This window comes from Solanum dulcamara, chromosome 2, assembly GCF_947179165.1.
Source record: "Solanum dulcamara chromosome 2, daSolDulc1.2, whole genome shotgun sequence".
In the NCBI taxonomy this organism is placed as follows: Eukaryota; Viridiplantae; Streptophyta; class Magnoliopsida; order Solanales; family Solanaceae; genus Solanum; species Solanum dulcamara.
The window spans coordinates 44,024,176-44,041,919 of record NC_077238.1 but is presented as its reverse complement, the minus strand read 5'-3'; the positions used below and the strand labels follow the sequence as shown (position 1 = coordinate 44,041,919).

The following is a 17,744-nucleotide window of genomic DNA, read 5'->3' as shown; positions in this document are numbered from 1 at the left end:
TATCTATACCCTCTATAAGGCAAAATAAAACTTTCTCCATCTGTATATCATCCATCACATAAATAATAATCACCTATAATATTATAAACATAAAATTAAGTTACCTTTCTATTATTTTTTTCACAAAATAAAATACATCATTCTTCTTGTGTTCTAATATGAATATATAAGCATATGCATGGTATATCCTCACGAATTTTTAAACCATTGTGTCACACTACAAAATAACGTAATACATGGCCATTTGCAGCTGATTCTTTCAAACCAAGTAACACATAAGTAAAATTGAGATTTCTATCACAAACTCCCAAGACATTAGTAGCTATATCTCCCTTCCTTGTCATGTATCTTGGTTTTTACTCGGATGGAACTCTAATATAAATGTAAGTATCATCTAGTGCACCTAAACAACCGTATAGAAAATATAGAGTTATCTCACACTAAAATAAATATTTGGTAAAATTATATTATTTAGTCATATATAGATGCTCAAATTAATCTCACCTATCTTAAACCATTTCCATTGATCTTCAATTCATCCTCAAGCACTGGTTTAGGATTCACAAGTAACAATGGAGTTAGTTTGAGTATATCTCACAAGCATTCATTAAAAGATTGAGTTACGCTCCGTCCAGTTCTAATGTAATCAACCGTGATAGGTATATTCTTCTCACAATGAGCCAATATGTTTAAGAACATTGCTATCTTTTCACTACTTCACATATATTTACCATCAGTCAAACCTCCGATATCCTTGGTTAATAGAACTAAATTATGAAAGGAATTTCTATCCATTCTTAACTTAGCAATACATACACTATCACTATCGTTTATGATACAATTTAAATGAGAAATAGTTTTTGTAATTCGGACACCCATACGATACCTAATCTCACTCCCATTTCTATATCGTCTTCTTAGAGAATGACCATGAATAGTCATAAAAAGGAAAACAAGGGCTACAAGAAATTGTTGGCATATTATCTCCTCAATAATGATATATTCAGTACTCGAAAGATGTTGAAGATCCATAATAACACCTAATTTTGTCATAAAAATAGAAAAAATCAATACAAACAATATGAGCAGAAATCTATAAATTTTAAACATAAAAAGTTTTAACCCACGGGATACTAATTTCATTTTCAAGCATATAAAGTTTCAATACACCTATATAGAACCATTTGGGACAAAAGTGAAAGAAAAGAAGAAAACCTTGATAAAAGTTCAAACCTTGTTAGAAAAGCAAATAGTTGGAGGCTAATAGTGAAGATGTTGTTCAGTTAACCCTACACGGCTTACACCTTCTCCATCACCAAAGAAGACAAAATCCGTCAAATAAAAAGGGAAGGTGTCAAAGAGCAGAATAGTGTGTTTCTTTACCAATTCTAAAGAGTATATAAAGAAATTGAGGGGCAGTTCAGACATTTGTTTGCCTTATCCAAGTATTATTAAACCTGATATTAGTAATACCTTTATATCCTTGGTATTAGATAAGACCACATATGGTATATTAAGTTATTCATTTATTAGGTGTGTTTGAGTTGAACTGTGCAACCAAATGTTGTATTGGGTGGACTGAATTTTAATACAAGACTATTTTAATTAATACATCCTACCAAATCTCTCCTAAGTGTACAAAATTATTAAGTAAGTTTACAGTAGAATAAGAATTGAAAAAGAAAAATATTGCACAAAAGGGGATAACCAATGGTGGGACATACTATTTCATGTGAGATACGGACCATATGTCAAAACATAAGTCACATGCAGTGGAACATTCAACCACTTAAGCCTCAACCACATAGAGAAACTTTATGTCTCAAGTATGGAAAAGTTATCATGCCAATTATGAAGACCACATACAGTTTGTTCATGGCCATGTATGGTGGGTGTGGATGAGAGACCCCCAAGTTGAGGTTCTGGATAAGGGTCCATGCTCCACATATGGCCGTATGTGGGGCGTAAGTTAGAGGAGGTGGCGGCCTTTTAAAGACCCAAAATCAATTTAAATCCTAGTTTTTTCACATCTTTCTTTCAGAATTGATCCCTCCTAAGTCTATTTTTCATCCCTCCAATATTCAAGGTAAGTTACATCTAAGTTTTAGCATGGATAATTCTTCGTAAATCACATGATGCTAATACGGATTCTTCTCTAATTCTAGAAAATTGAAGTTAGCTTTTCAAGGATGCTTAAGTGAAGAAATTGTAAGATTTTGGCAGCCAAGGTGAGACCTTACTTCCCTCTTCATCTATGAGCTTATAGGGCATTCTAAGGAGTCCAACCTAAAAGCATTACAAAATTGATTAAAAATTCCAAAGGGGCAAACAATTTGAGAAAGAAACCAAAAGGGCAACAATGCATGGGCTCATGTGCTACGCCTTTAACGGTGTTAAGTTATGAAGGCACATGATTTCATGTGCCTGGTAAGACACATGACATCATGTGCCTTCCCTTAAAAAAAGATTAAATTCCCTAGATGGTCACCCAAGTTTGGGGAATTGCCTTCAAATATCATTTTGTTTCATTTAGGACCAAAATATCACTCAACTATCACTATTTTCATCCAAATATAGTTAACACTTCAAAAGTCTCATTCTCTCTTAATTGGCATGCCATGTCATTAAAGCCTCTTTTTTTAATAATAAAATTATTTAATTCAGCAAACTCATTTAACTAAAATAATAATCGTACTATTTTAAAAATATATATATTAATTTATCAAGAAAAACTTTTCATACTTAAGAATCTTTTATCATATTAAACTTTTTCTTATGCTATGAAAAATAGCTTTTTAAAACTTATTATAATGTAATCAATTTTGAATACTTATAAACATATATATTTAAAAAATATTGATATACAAATCACTCATGAACGTCAACTTACATTGAATAATTATATACTATATATGTAAGACCTCGAAAGTTGAAAAGTCAGAACAAGAAAGAATTCCAAGGAAATGGACTGTTTCTGATATAAGGAGTCGACCTACGAGTCGTAGGAACTCCTACGGATCGTAGGAGTGACTCGTAGGGTTAGAAATGAGGTTAAACATTTGACTAAGTGTTCGAGTAGGTTTAAAAATTGATTTACGACCCCGCGAAATTGTTACGACCCATAGAAGTGAGTCATAGGGTCAGTGCCTGAGTTCTGCACATACCAAGTTTTAGAATCTTTTAAATGACTCGACAGGATGAATCTTAGAAAAAATGATGACTCATAGGAATGAGTCGTTGGAGAAGTTCAGAATCTCGGGATATTTTAGACTTAACAAGATGAATCATTTCTATGACTTATCGAAATATCTACGACTTGTAAGGACCTTTCGTAGGGTCTTCCGGCTAGATTTAATGAAGGGCATTTTGGACATCTTCTATGCTTATAACTCCTAAACTACGCTGTTCTAGGATTGTTTAGGGAACCTATAAGTACCTAAACCCTTTTATTTCAAGTCATTATCTCCCAATTCACCCTCATACAATATTTCTCTCTCTATAATTCTCTCCCAATTGATTAAGCTTCTTCTCCAAGTCAAGACTAGGGTTCAAGGATCTCCAAGTCAAGTCTCCTAATTCAAACTACATTCTAGGGCTTTGATTAATCAAGGTATGTGGGACTTGATCCATGGGTACTTTTCACCCATGGAATCCCAATTTTTCTCTCTAAAATTCCTTATGATTTTTCATCAAAAAGCCCTAGTTTTATGATAATGCATTGGGTCTTCTTATTCATGGTATATTATATGATTATTATTTAATTAAGTATCCAATTGTTACTGTTTTGATCAATTATATATGGATTGATATAAAGGATATGATCATGCATTTTTTCAATTTAATTTCATAATTTTCAAGTAAATTATTCATTTATTCATATTTTTACTCGAATTTCAAGTATAAGCTATGATCATGAATTTCAAAAATGTTCAAGTATGAAAACAAGTTATGACAAGAGGTAACTTAGGATCCTTAAATAGTGACCAATGTTAGTTTTCATACAATCTTATGAAAGAAAGGGATGACTTAGGATCTTTAAATGGTGACCTAAAATCCTAATAATATTTCTTATGATGATATAATGTATGAAAGTGAGCTATCCTATGAACTATGACAATTATGAACAAGCTCGTTAATGTATATGTTATGTATGCTTTTTAAGATATGAATTTCGTGGGATTTGACTTAGCACTGAATGAGGATTGAGGTGGGGAATCGACCTACAGGGTCCTTATATAAAGTCTTTAGTGTCATAACTACGTGCCATTATAGGTTTGTCTTATGGCTTAGTTAGTTGATCCACATATAGAACATGTTCCTGACCCATCTAGCGGGGTAGAGGCTACCTTGGCAAGTACATTCTCCTTTCTTCCATTGTATAGAGAGACATCGGAATTCCATGTTATAGAACACATGGTCTTATTGTTGGTTATGGTTCTATCCCACATATGTATACTCTCTTTATGTACTCTTTATGATTTCACTTATGTCTTTCAAATGCTTTGATCAACTATGGTTTTCTTATGACTCTACTTATCATCTTATATAGCATGTATATTATTTGATCATTGCATCTCATATTTTATATTGCATAGTATGCTTGTATACTTAGTACATTCAAATGTACTAATAAATACTTTTTGCCTACATTTTATAATAATATAGGAGTTGACGAGCACATCCACCCTCCACATAGTTAGAGTTGAGTTCCTACTTCTGCTATTGGTGAATCCTCATTTGTTGAGGGACGGATTACGGTTTCTTTCTTTTATTTCAAAGACTTTGGTTATGTTACATTGTGAGCTAGGGACATATTTTAGCCCCTGCCCATATTGATTAGTAGAGATTTGTTGGACGTAAATGTAGAGTCTATGTTGTCGTACTTTATACTCCTTATGATAGATGTTCTTGGAGATTTTGTTATATTATTTCTGCTTTATTGTACCTTATGCATGCTTATGATACTTCAAGAGGTTTTGTTGGAGCCCTTTGGGCTTTCGATCACCGTGTACATCTAGGTCCTAGCTTGGGTCATGGCAAACTTGGTATCAGAGTACAAGGTTTTAAGAGTGTCCTAGGGTGTTCAACATGCCGCTTCAAGTAGAATCTTATTCATAGATGTGAAGAAAGCCACATCTATGAATAGGAGCCTATAAGGCATTTTTAAGAAATTTTCACTTCTTTCATAATCTATGTCGTGCCATAGAGTGTACTCTAAGACTTTCTCTCTCTAATGATTGTTCTTTGCGATTTTCAGAAAATGCCTCCAAGAAGAGAATCTATGCAAAGAGGGGTCAATGGTAATGGAGACCAAGCCCCTTGGTCCCTCAAGACAATGGTATTTTTCCTGACCAAGTGACTAATGTAGAATTCCAAACACTATCACTATGCTAGCTCATGTTATGGCCAACCAAGGAGTTGTTGCTCCTCCTAATGCTCTTACTCCAACTTCTAGAGTGAGGGACTTTTCAAGGATGAACCCTCCTGAATTTCATGGATCAAAAGTGGATGAATATCCTCAAGAGTTCATTGACGAGGTCTATAAGGTGGTGGCTATTATGGGAGTGACTTCGGAAGAAAAACCAGAGTTGGCAGCCTACTAACTCAAAGGGGTTGCCCAAGTGTGGTATTCAATGGAAGTCCAAAGGGTTAATGAAGATCCCTTAGGTTAGGAAGATTTCAAACTTGCATTTCTTGATCGCTTTCTTCCAATTGAATTAAGGGAAGCAAGGACGACAAAGTTCATTAATCTGAAGCAGGGAAACATGAGTGTGAGGAAGTATTCCCTCAAGTTCACCAAGCTATTCAGGTATGCTCCTTCTTTGGTTGTTGATCCTCGTGCTTTAATGGGCCAATTAATGTCGATTGTGTCCAATTTGGTTGTTAAAGAATACTGAACCTCTATTCTTATGAGAGAAATGGATATATCTCGGTTCATGAAATTTTTTTGAACAAATTAAAAGAGAGAAGTTTAAGGAGATAAGGGTGAGAGACTCCAAGAGGGCTCGGTTTGAAGGTGGATTCTCAAATTCTAAGATCGGTGGTGGTATTGGCCATTTTCAACAAGGACATAGATTCAAAGGCCAAAGGTTTGACAAAGATAGGGTGACATACCCTAAAGGTCAAGGTAGAGGTGGAAATGTTAGTGGTACTACTTTTCCCAAGTGTACTAAGTGTGGGAAAAATCATGGAGGAAAGTGTTTGGTTGGAACGGGTGCTTGCTATGGATGTGGTAAGATGGGCCACAAATAATCTGAATGTCCTCAAGGCCAAGTTACCCATGGAGAGAAAGTGCAACGAGGTGCCTAAAACTCAACCAAAAGGTGGTCAATGCACATAACCGATTCTATGTTCTTCATGCTAGGCAAGATGTGGATGAGACTCCCAATGTTATTATAGGTATGTTGCGGGACTTTGACTTTGATGTCTATACTTTGATTGATACAAGTGCCAATTTGTCTTTTTTTACTCCTTACCTTGCTTTGAGATTTGATATATGCCTGGAAATTTTGTTAGAGCCTTTTTTGGTTTATACTCCCGTTGTCCTATATCGGTTTTGCATAAAGTTATTCCTTATGATCTTGTTGAACTTGACATGATCAATTTTGACATTATTCTTGGTATGGATTGGTTACATGTCTCTTATGCATCTATTAATTTTAGAACCCTTAAGGTAAAATTCCTGTTCCTTAATGAGCAGGTTCTTAAATAGAAGGGTAATGATTCGGTGATTAAGGGTCGATTCATCTCATGTTTAAAAGCCCGGAAAATACTTTCTAAGGGGTGTATCTATAATATAGTGTGGGTTAGATATGTTGATATCAAAACTCCTACTCTTGAGTCAGTCCCTATTGTCAATGAATTTCCTGATGTATTTCTCAATGATTACCTGGTGTTCCTCCCAAAAGTGAAATTGATTTTGGCATAGATCTTCTTTTTGATATCCAATCTATTTCTATTCCTCCTTACCATATAGCTTCAGCGGAACTTAAGGATTTGAAAGAACAATTGAAGGACTTATTGAATAAGGGCTTCATAAGGTCAAGTATTTTGTCATGGGGTAATCCTGTATTGTTTGTTCGGAAAAAAGATGGCTCACTCCAAATGTGTATAGACTATCGACAATTGAATAAGTTCACCATAAAGAACAATTATCCAATTCCAAGGTTAGATGATTTGTTTGACCAATTGCAAGGGGCAAGTTACTTCTCTAAAATTGATCTCCATTTTAGTTATCACCAATTAAGGGTAAGGGAGTGTGATATTCCCAAGATGGCATTTTGAACAAGGTATGAACATTTTGAATTCTTAGTCATGTCATTTGGATTGACTAATGCTCCCGCTATCTTTATGGATTTGATGAATTGGATATTTAAGCCATACTTAGATATGTTTGTGGTGGTATTTATTGATGATATCTTGATTTACTTCTGAATTGAGGAAGAACATGTGGGTCACTTGAGGATTGTGTTGCAAACTCTAAGGGACGAGCAACTATTTCCCAAGTTTAGTAAGTGTGGATTTTGGATAAGAGAAGTTGCATTCCTTGGCCATGTGGTGTCCGGTGATGGAATTAAGGTTGATCCAAAGAAAAAGGAGGCGGTGAAGAACTTGCCTAGACCATTATCTCCTTTGGATATTAGAAGCTTTTTGGGCTTAGCCAGATACGATACATGGTTTGTTAAAGGATTTTCTTCTATCGCTTCGCCTTTGACTAGGTTTATCCAAAAGAAAGTGAAGTTTCAATAGTCGAATGAATGTGACAAGAGTTTTCAAATATTAAAGGATTGTCTTATGTCGTCTCCTATTTTGACTTTACTGGAAAGGCCCGATGGTTTTGTTGTGTATTGTGATGCCTCAAGGATTAGAATTCGTTGTGTGTTTATGCAACATGGAAAGGTTATAGAATATGCCTCTAGGCAACTCAAAGTACATGAACGGAACTATCCAACTCATGATCTTGAACTTGCGGCGGTTGTATTTGCATTAAATATTTGGCGTCATTATCTTTATGGGGTGCATGTTAATGTGTTCACCGACCACAAAAGCTTGCAATATGTGTTTAGAAAAGGGGATTTGAATCTTAGGCAAAGGAGGTGGCTTAAACTACTAAAGGACTATGATATGAGTGTGTTGTATCATCTAGGTAAAGCTAATATTGTTGTCGATGCTCTAAGTTGGTTGTCCATGAATAGTATTGCCCATATTGAAGATGATAAGAAGGATTTGGTTAAGAATGTGCATAGATTGGCTTGCTTAGGTATTTGGTTGGTTGATTTTAATGATGGTGGTATTCTTGTTCATAATGGCTCGAAATCATCTCTTGTGGTAAATGTTATGGACAAACAAGACCATGATCCAATTTTGGTTGAATTGAAGAAGTCGGTTGCCAAAAAATTCATTGAGGCTTTCTACCAAGGGGGAGATGGAGTACTTCATTACCAAGGTTGTTTATGTGTGACTAATGTGGATGGTCTAAGGGAATTGATATTGGATGAATCCCATAGTTCTCGATATTCAATTCATCCAGGATCCACTAAGATGTATCGTGATTTGAGGGAAATTTTCACACCCCAAAATAGGGAGATGCAACTGGCACTCAATACCATAATTGTTGAGTTAGCCACAAAACATACTAGCTAACTAAACTGAGGGCCTAAAAGATCATGCAGCATAACATCTGAAATATTAAGCCTGGGTCGTTAAGGTCATGACCTGAATAAAAGTAAATCATATAATCAAAGGTAGATAAGCTAAGATGATAAAGTAAAAGCTAACCAACGAGGCAGCAGCTGAACACATACATGCATACACACACATATGTACATGTCAAGCCTATGGGCTGGAGACTAAAATCTGCAAAAAGGAAACCCAAAATACTATGTCCACAATATACTTTAAGAGTGTCATAAGTATTATTGGGACAAGGCCCATACTATACCCAAATTGTACAATAAAATTAAACACCTTATGAAAGCTCCAGGAAGAGGTGGAGTTTACCAACTCACAGCTGAATCCCCGAATCCTAGTAGAGGGTTGGATCAGAATTCCTACCTGGACCTACACCCATGAAAAAAATGTAGTGTCCCTAGGCAATAGGAATCAGTACAAATAAAATGTACTGGTATATAAGGCAGAAAGTATAATCACAAATAGCTGCTGCAAAAAGGGTAATTGAGATACCACCTAACACTAAAACTCTGATAGCCTCCATGGCCGACATCCAATCTCATAGTAATCAGATATGCATGGTATGCTCGTGTGATCGTATGTTGTGAATATATATATATTGATGCAAATACATAACATACTCAACCAAATGCTAGCAATGGCGGTCTCTTCTAGTAGCTAACCGGCATCATATTACCAACATGTGGCTATCTGTACAATATATATAATCTTCAGGGCAAATACGCTCCTTACCTCTAATTATAGCCCGAAGACCATGTATGATATAAACTTTGAATGCACCTATTAGGCCATAACAAGAACTTAGCCAATCATGGCTCATTAGTACTCTTATTCTTATAATCTCGTAATCACTTCCGTATAACATGTAAACACCTCGATGAACCTCATATCTTTTTCAAATAAGCTCGAACACTAAAATAAACTTTTTAGAAAGATAACTTAACCTTGAAGATGTCCATAAGGAGCTTAAGGTACTTCACGTAGTTCTTATACTTGATTCCTTGATAATTAGTAAAAGAAAGCATTTTAAAAAAATAAGTGTTTTAGTAGTTTAAACATACAAATTATATTTGAGATTTTTGGAAATCGACATGTCACTTTAAAGTTTTTAAAATACACTTTAATGATGAAGAAGGACTGATTGCCAATATTAAATGTCTTTCCTAATATTTTTAAGTTACATCACCCAAAGACGAATAAGATTCACACATATGTGCAAATAGTCAAGAAAGCCGATAAAAGGACATATATGATATCGAATACCCTATTTAACCGAACAAGTGGAGTATCAACCTAATAGAATCATTAAAATACTTCAACTTTGATCCCAATGCCTTTCACAGAAGGTCTTACTAATAATAAAATAGTAAAATATCATATTTGGCATTTTAGGAATTTTCCTAGAATTTGTGCTAAAAGGAAGGACGAAGCTTCACCTTAACATACCTTTCCAACGAACGTCCGAATGATGGTAGTTCCTTCACGAAAGTTGTTCCTTATGCCCTAATATTCATAAACACTATATATGCAACTTATACGCACCTATAAATAGTTCATAATTGAGCTTTAATCGGCAAATTATCCATAGGATTATAACTTGGAAAAACTTCCATAAAACTTTTTAAAAACGATCATAAAAGAGTCCCAAGATGATCACTTAGCAAAAAAATGTAAATCTTGAAAACAACAATACAAACTACAAAGTACTATCTTCCAAAAATAGCTCCAAACGCAACTAATAAAAGGGGAAAATGATTGCCACACTTAGAGATCGCGTTTCTAGGCACAGGGACAAACTTTAAGGGTAGAAATCATTAAAACTCACTTTGATCATCCAAGAACACCATGGAACCCTAATCTTCACCCTGCTTACTATTTTGGGACAAAAATGAAATGTTTTGATGCTTTGAAACGTCCAAAGGCCGACTTAACCACATTGTTTACCCGACCCAATTCGTGACCTGGTTTCAGCCCAGACAGTCCATGGTAAAATAATCATAACTCTTTACTCTAATGTCGGATTGACATGCCATATTTTTGGTTGCAAACTAGACTTATATACCTTTTATTTGATAGGAGTGCGTCCCCTAATTTTATATATATTGGGAGAAATGATCTGAGACTTTTGATCCAAAGTTTAAAAATAATTATAAGAGAAACTTACGATAACTTTTGCCGACCTTTATTTTGCAACTAGCTTTCTCCAAAACTTAAAATATGACCATTGTGATAATATAATACCTCATAACACATTATTCTTAGCAAATTAGACACTCTTGGTCTTATCCCAAAGGTGCAAGTTATTTTAAACCTTCAGAATGGGCGAGGTGCTACCCGAATCATTTATTTAACCAAGAACCTTTGTTTAAGGGATTCCTTTGACCTAAAATTTTAGTTTGTTGATATTACAACACATTTGCAATATCATTCTCCTAATGTACTATACCAATTCATATACACTTTATAAAACCACGCCACGCTACGTATATTATGCAAAAATAAAAAACATAGGATTTCACATTCTCCCCCCTTAAAAACATTCATCCACGAATGGATTGACTCAATTCCTTGGTCAAACTCTTTTCCCGCTAATTCATTATTTGTGAGGCTATAGTTGTTGCATTTGCAAATTTTAAATCAAATTCTAAAAATTCCAACTACTAAGCTTTGTATAGTTATATTGCAATAAGATATATAAATTGCACTTTCAAGTCATTTAAAATCCGATTAAGTTGTAAAGAAATAATTGCACATTATTGAAATGTGACTCACCTTAAGTCGTAAATAGATGGAGGTACTTCTTCATCATTTTCTCCTCAGCTTTCCAAGTCATTTCCTCGATGTTGTTATTTTGTCATAACACTTTCACGGAAGCTACTTCTTTAGTTCAAAGCTTCCTTACCTGCCGATCTAAAATAGCTAATCGTACCTCCACATAAGACAAGTCTTCAGCAATGTGAATATCTTCAATGGGCGTAATACATGAAGGATCTTCAATACACTTCTGCAACATAGATACATGAAATACAAGATGGACTGCCTCTAATTCTGAAGGAAAATAAAGCTCATACGCCACCTTACTAATCCTCCGAATAATATTATATGATCCAATATACCTGGGACTGATCTTCCCTTTCTCTCCAAATCACAGAACACCCTTCGTAGGCGATACTTTCAAGAAAACCTAATCTTCTACATTAAACTCTTAGTCTTGTCGTTGAAAATCTGCATAAGACTTTTGTCGACTCTGTGTTGTATGAAGTCGGTCTCTAATAAGCTTTACCTTTTCAATCCCTTACTGGACTAGATTAGGACCTAGCAACTCTACTTCTCCAAACTTGAATCAACCGATTGGTGACCTACAGTTTCATCCGTATAGTGCTTCATAAGGGGCAATCTGAATGCTAGCATGGAAGTTATTATTATAAGTAAAATCAATAAGAGGTGGATGATCATCCCAGCTTCTATTAAAATCCAACGCAAAAGCACGTAATGTATCTTCAACGGTCTGAATAGTACGCTTTGCCTGTCCATCAGTTTGCGGATGAAAAGCGGTGCTAAGATTTACCTGAGTGCCTAGACCCTTATGAAAAGATCTCCAAAAATGCATTGTAAATTAAGTCCCTCAATTAGAGATAATAGATACTGAAACTCCATGAAGGTGCACAATCTCTCGAATGTATAACTTGGCATAATCCTCGACTGAATATGTTATCCTGACTGGCAAAAAATTAGTAGATTTTGTCAGCCTATCAATAATTACCCAAACAAAATCATACCTCCATGGTGTGTGAGGCAAACCAGTGATAAAGTCCATATTTATCATGTACCATTTCCATAATGCAAGCTAAATATAGTAAGTTAGGCCCCCAGGCCTTTGATTTTCCGATTTAACTTGCTGGCAGTTAGGACATTGGGATACCATCTCCGCGATATCATTTTTCATGCCATTCCACTAATAATTTTGTTGAAGATCCCTGGTACATCTTCATTGCTCTATGGTGAGCTGCATATCTAGAATAATGGGCCTCTAAAAGAATCTTGATACGAAGCTCTCTGGCTGTTGGTACACATAAGCGACCCTAGTTCTAAGGACTCCATCTCTAGTTATCTTAAATAAAGGTTGTCACTATTATGGAATACTTTCCCTTAATTTCATAAGCAAGATCCTCGTGTTTTCGCTCTTTCACTTAAGTAACAAAGGAGGATTCTGCTGTATTATGAATGAAAACACCTCCACCCTCTATGTCTACGAATCACACCTGCAAATTAGATAGTTGGCATAGATCTTTGGTCATTTTGATCTTATCAGCTTCAACATGGCTTAGAGTACCCATTGACTTTCGGCTAAGCGTATTAGCAACAATGTTAGTTTTGCCTGGATGATATAAAATATCAATATCATAGTCCTTTAGCAATTCTAGCCACCTTCTTTGCCGTAGATTCAAATCCCTCTGCTTAAAAAAATACTAAAGAATCTGGTGGTCAATGAAAACATCAATATGCACTCTGTATAGATAATGCTGCCAAATCTTTAGGAAAAATACAACTGCGGCTAACTCAAGATTATGCATAGGATAGTTTTGTTCATGTTTTAGCAATTGCCTGGAGGCATATGTGATAACCTTACCATTTTTCATAAGAACACAACCTAGGCCTATTCTCGAGGCATCACAATCTACAGCATAACCCTAGTGCCATTCGGAAGAGTTAAAATAGGTATTGTAGTAAGGCTTTTCTTAAGATCCTAAAAACTTTGTTCACATACCTCAGTTCATTGAAACTTAACTCCTTTATGTGTCAATTTTGTTAGTGGTGCAGAGATAGAGGAAAATCCCTCCACAAACTTTCAATAATACCCTTCGAAGCCTAAAAAGCTACAAACCTCCATTGAATTTAGGGGCCTTGGCCAAGTCATCAGAACTTCAATCTTTTGGACATCAACTTTGATACCATCACAAGTAATAACATGACCAAGAAAAGCTATAGAAGTTAGCCAAAATTCACATTTGGAGAATTTAGCATATAACTTGTAGTCCTAGAGAGTCTGCAATACAGTTCATAAGTGGTCTGCATGCTAGGCTTTCAATCGTGAATATATTAGGACGTCGTCAATAAACACAATCACAAATTCATCAAAGAATGGTTTGAATACCCGATTCATAAGATCCATAAAGGCTTTTGGGGCATTTCTTATCCTGAAAGACATAACAAGTAATTCAAAATGGTCATACCACATCCTAAATGGTGTTTATGGGATGTCAATATCCCTGACTCATAGCCGATTGTACCCAAATCACAAGTCGGTCTTTGAAAAGCATTTTGCACCTTGTAACTAGTCAAACTAGTCCTTGTGGTCAATACACATCTACAAGGAGCCATCTTTCTTTCAAACAAAGAGCACCGAAGCACCCCATAGGGATGTACTTGGCCTAATAAAGCTTGTATCAAGTAAGTCCTTCAGTTGTTCTTCGATTCCCTTAGCTCCGCATGAGCCATTCTATAAGGAAGAATGGATATAGGCTGCGTATCGAGAAGCAAATCTATAGAAAAATTAATTTCCCTTTTGGGGAAATTCCTGGAAGTTTGTCGAGGAATACCATTGCAAATTCATTCACAATAGGAACTGACTAAAGAGTCGTTGGCTCCTTATCTATATCCCTGATATGCAACAGATAGTATATATAACCTTTAGCTATAAACTTTTAGATACCTAAGATGTGAAATAAACTTAACCTTGGGTGTGGCTGCATTACCTTTACATTGAAGGAAAGGCTCACCTGGAAAATGAAATTGGATGTAAGTCCCCCTAAAAACATTATATATGGTGTTTCAATTTTCGATGAAAATTATACTACTTCTGTATTTTAGGCATACCTTTTTATAGAATGGTCTAAATTAGGTGATTTGGTATGAAGTAAATTAACTTTGCAAAATAAGGTAAGAATAAAAAGGAAAATTAGAAGATAGAAAGAGAGTTGAGAGAATTGAGAAAGCAGTGTATAAGTTCTTTATCAGTGTATGTAATTTACATTGAAGAATAAGGCTATATTTATAGTCATATATATGAAAGTGGAGGAAAATATTAGTAGGCAATTTACCCACTTAAAAAGTAAATGGACTATCCATCATTGTAAAGTGGACATCCAATTAACTTAGTTGATAACACTCCCCCTTGGATGTCCACGTGAAATGTGTCTCATTAAAACTTTACAAAAATAATATACATAGTTATTCTGAACATCCATAGATGTTGTGCCTCGTTAAAACCTTACTAGGAAAAAGCCAGTGGGAAAAAGCCTAGTGAAGGAAAAAGAGTACACACATCTGGTAATACACCTTGAGTGATGCCTCATTAAAAACCTTATCAGGAAAACCCGGTGAAATAAAACCTTGGCTAAGAGAAAAAGAGTACAACGCGTATTTTTCTCCCCCTGATGTAAACATCACTTAACATCTCGAAGATGATGCATTCTAATTTTGTATCTCATTTTCTCAAAGGTTGAAGTCAGCAATGCCTTGGTAAATATATCTGCTAAATTTTCACTTGAACGAACTTATTAGACATCTATTTCACCCTTCTTTTGAAGATCATGAGTGAAAAAGAATTTTGGTGAGATATATTTTGTTCTATCTCCTTTGATGTATCTTTTCTTCAGTTGAGCTATACATGCAGCATTGTCTTCATACAATATTATTGGAGCATCTTTTGTCAAAGAAAGGCCACATGTTTCTTGAATGTGTTGAGTAATTGATTTTAACCAAACACATTCTCGACTTGCTTCATGAATGGGTATTATCTCTGCATGATTTGAGGGAGTGGCAACCATAGTTTTCTTTGTTGAATGTCATGATATAGCTGTACTACCACATGTAAATAAATAGCCTATCTGCAATCAACCTTTATAGGGATTAGATAAATATCCCGCATCTATGTAACCGATCAATTATGATATGGAATCATTTGACTAAAATAATCCCATATCAATGGTACCTCAAAAGTATCTAAATATATGCTTAATTTCATTCCAGTGTCTTCGTGTTGGGGAAGAACTAAATCTTGTTAACAAGTTTACAGAGAAAGCTATATCTGGTCTAGAATTGTTGACAAGATACATTAATGCACCAATTGCACTAAGGTATGGTATTTCAGCACCAATAAGTTCTTCATTATTTTCATGAGGTCGAAATGGATCTGTATTAGTATCAAGAGATCTCATAACTATTGAGGTACTCAATGGATGTGCTTTATCTATATAAAACTTCTTTAAAATATTTTTAGTATATGTTGACTGATGGACAAATATCTCATTTGTAAAATGTTCAATTTGTAGACCAAGATAAAATTTTGTCTTTCCAAGGTCTTTCATTTCAAACTCCTTTTTCAGATATTTTACTGCCTTTAAAAGTTCTTCCGGAGTTCCAATAATTTTCAAATCATCAACATATACTGCTATTATGACAAATTCAAATCCAGACCTTCTCATAAAGACACAAGGGCAAATTAGATCATTTTTATATTCTTCTTTTAGCAAATATTCGCTAAGATGATTGTACCACATTCGCCCTGATTGTTTCAACCCATACAAATATTTTTGAAGCTTTATTGAGCAATTTTCTCAAAAATCCTTGTATGTTTCAGACACTTTGAACCCTTCAAGAATTTTCATAAAAATGCCATAGTCCAATAAGCCATATAAATAGGTAGTGACCACGTCCATTAAGTGCATTTTAAGCTTTTCATGAACTGCCAAATTCATTAGATACCTGAAGGTAATCGCATCCACCACAGGGGAATATATTTCCATATAGTCAATTTTAGGTCTTTGCAAAAAACCTTGGGCTACAAGTCGTGCTTTATATCTTACGACTTCACCCTTTTCATTTCGTTTACGCACAAAAACTCATTTGTGCCCTACTGGCTTGACACCTTCAGGTGTTCGGACTATTGATCCGAAAACTTCACATGTTTTAAGTGAAGTTAACTCTACTTGAATTGCATCCTTCCATTTTGGCCAATTATTTCTCTGTCTGCATTCATAGACAGATTTTGGTTTAAGATTCTTATCTTATTGCATTATTTCAATGGCAACATTATAAGCAAAAATATTATCGACCACAATATCATTTTGGTTCCACCATTTTCCTATCGAGACATAACTTATTGATATTTCTTCATTTTCATTATTTTCAGGTACTTGGACCTCCTTGGTGGTATCACCATTTTTTGTGTTTCTGGGCTCTTCTTGAGTACTTTCCTCCAAATTATAATCATCTTGATCATTTATTCCTTTCCTTTTCCAAGGATTTTTGTCTTTGGAACCAATTGGTCTTCCACGTTTTAAGCGTGGTCTAGACTCATTTTCCTAAACAAGTTGTCCTATCAGGACATCAACTCGAACTTGAACATTAGCAGCTGAGATATGCGATTTAGTAACCCGTGGAAGGTTAGTAAATGTATCCGGCAGTTGATTTGCAATATTCTGTAAATAAATTATCTTTTGAACTTCTTGCTCACATTGATTTGTTCGAGGATCTAAATGAGATAGTGATAATGAATTTCAATCTATCTCATTTTTCAACTGCTTACATTCTTCCCCTAATGTTGGGTATATTGATTCATCAAAATGACAATCAACGAATCTTATCGTAAATAAATCTCTAGTCATAGATTCTAAATTTTTTATAATAGAAGGAAATTCATACCCAATATATATTCTCAACCTTCTTTGAGGACCCATCTTTGTGCGGTGCGGTGGAGTAATTGGAACATATACCGCACACCCAAATATTCTAAGATGGGATATATTTGGCTCCCTTACAAAAGCCAACTGTAATGGGGAAAATTCATGAACCTTTGTTGGCCTTATGCGCACAAGTTCTACTACATGCAAAATAGCATGCCCCCATACCGAAATAGAAAGTTTTGTCCTCATTAGCAATGGTCTAGCTATCAATTGGAGGCGTTTAATAAATGATTCTGCTAGACCATTTTGAGTATGGACATGAGCGACTGAATGCTCAACTTTTATTCCAACCGATATATAATAATC

General features: G+C 35.0%; 1 protein-coding gene and 1 long non-coding RNA gene across 5 annotated transcripts in view; one reads left to right on the top strand and one right to left on the bottom strand.

The window, feature by feature from the left end:
- The window catches only part of LOC129880536 (uncharacterized), a 99,791-nt gene extending 98,347 nt beyond the window's left edge, over nt 1-1,444 (bottom strand). For 2 of the 4 annotated variants that reach the window (XM_055954615.1, XM_055954616.1), the window contains exon 1: nt 1,234-1,444. The gene's annotated coding sequence lies outside the window, so the exon portion shown is untranslated. The remainder of the gene's footprint in view (nt 1-1,233) is intronic. The other 2 variants (XR_008765423.1, XM_055954617.1) reach the window with 2 other exon arrangements.
- A 406-nt stretch (nt 1,445-1,850) lies between these two features.
- LOC129876082 (uncharacterized) lies at nt 1,851-4,750 on the top strand. Its single transcript, XR_008763303.1, has 3 exons — nt 1,851-2,086; nt 2,166-2,228; nt 4,666-4,750. It is a non-coding gene; the product is annotated as an uncharacterized LOC129876082 (long non-coding RNA).
- Nucleotides 4,751-17,744: the final 12,994 nt, after the last annotated feature.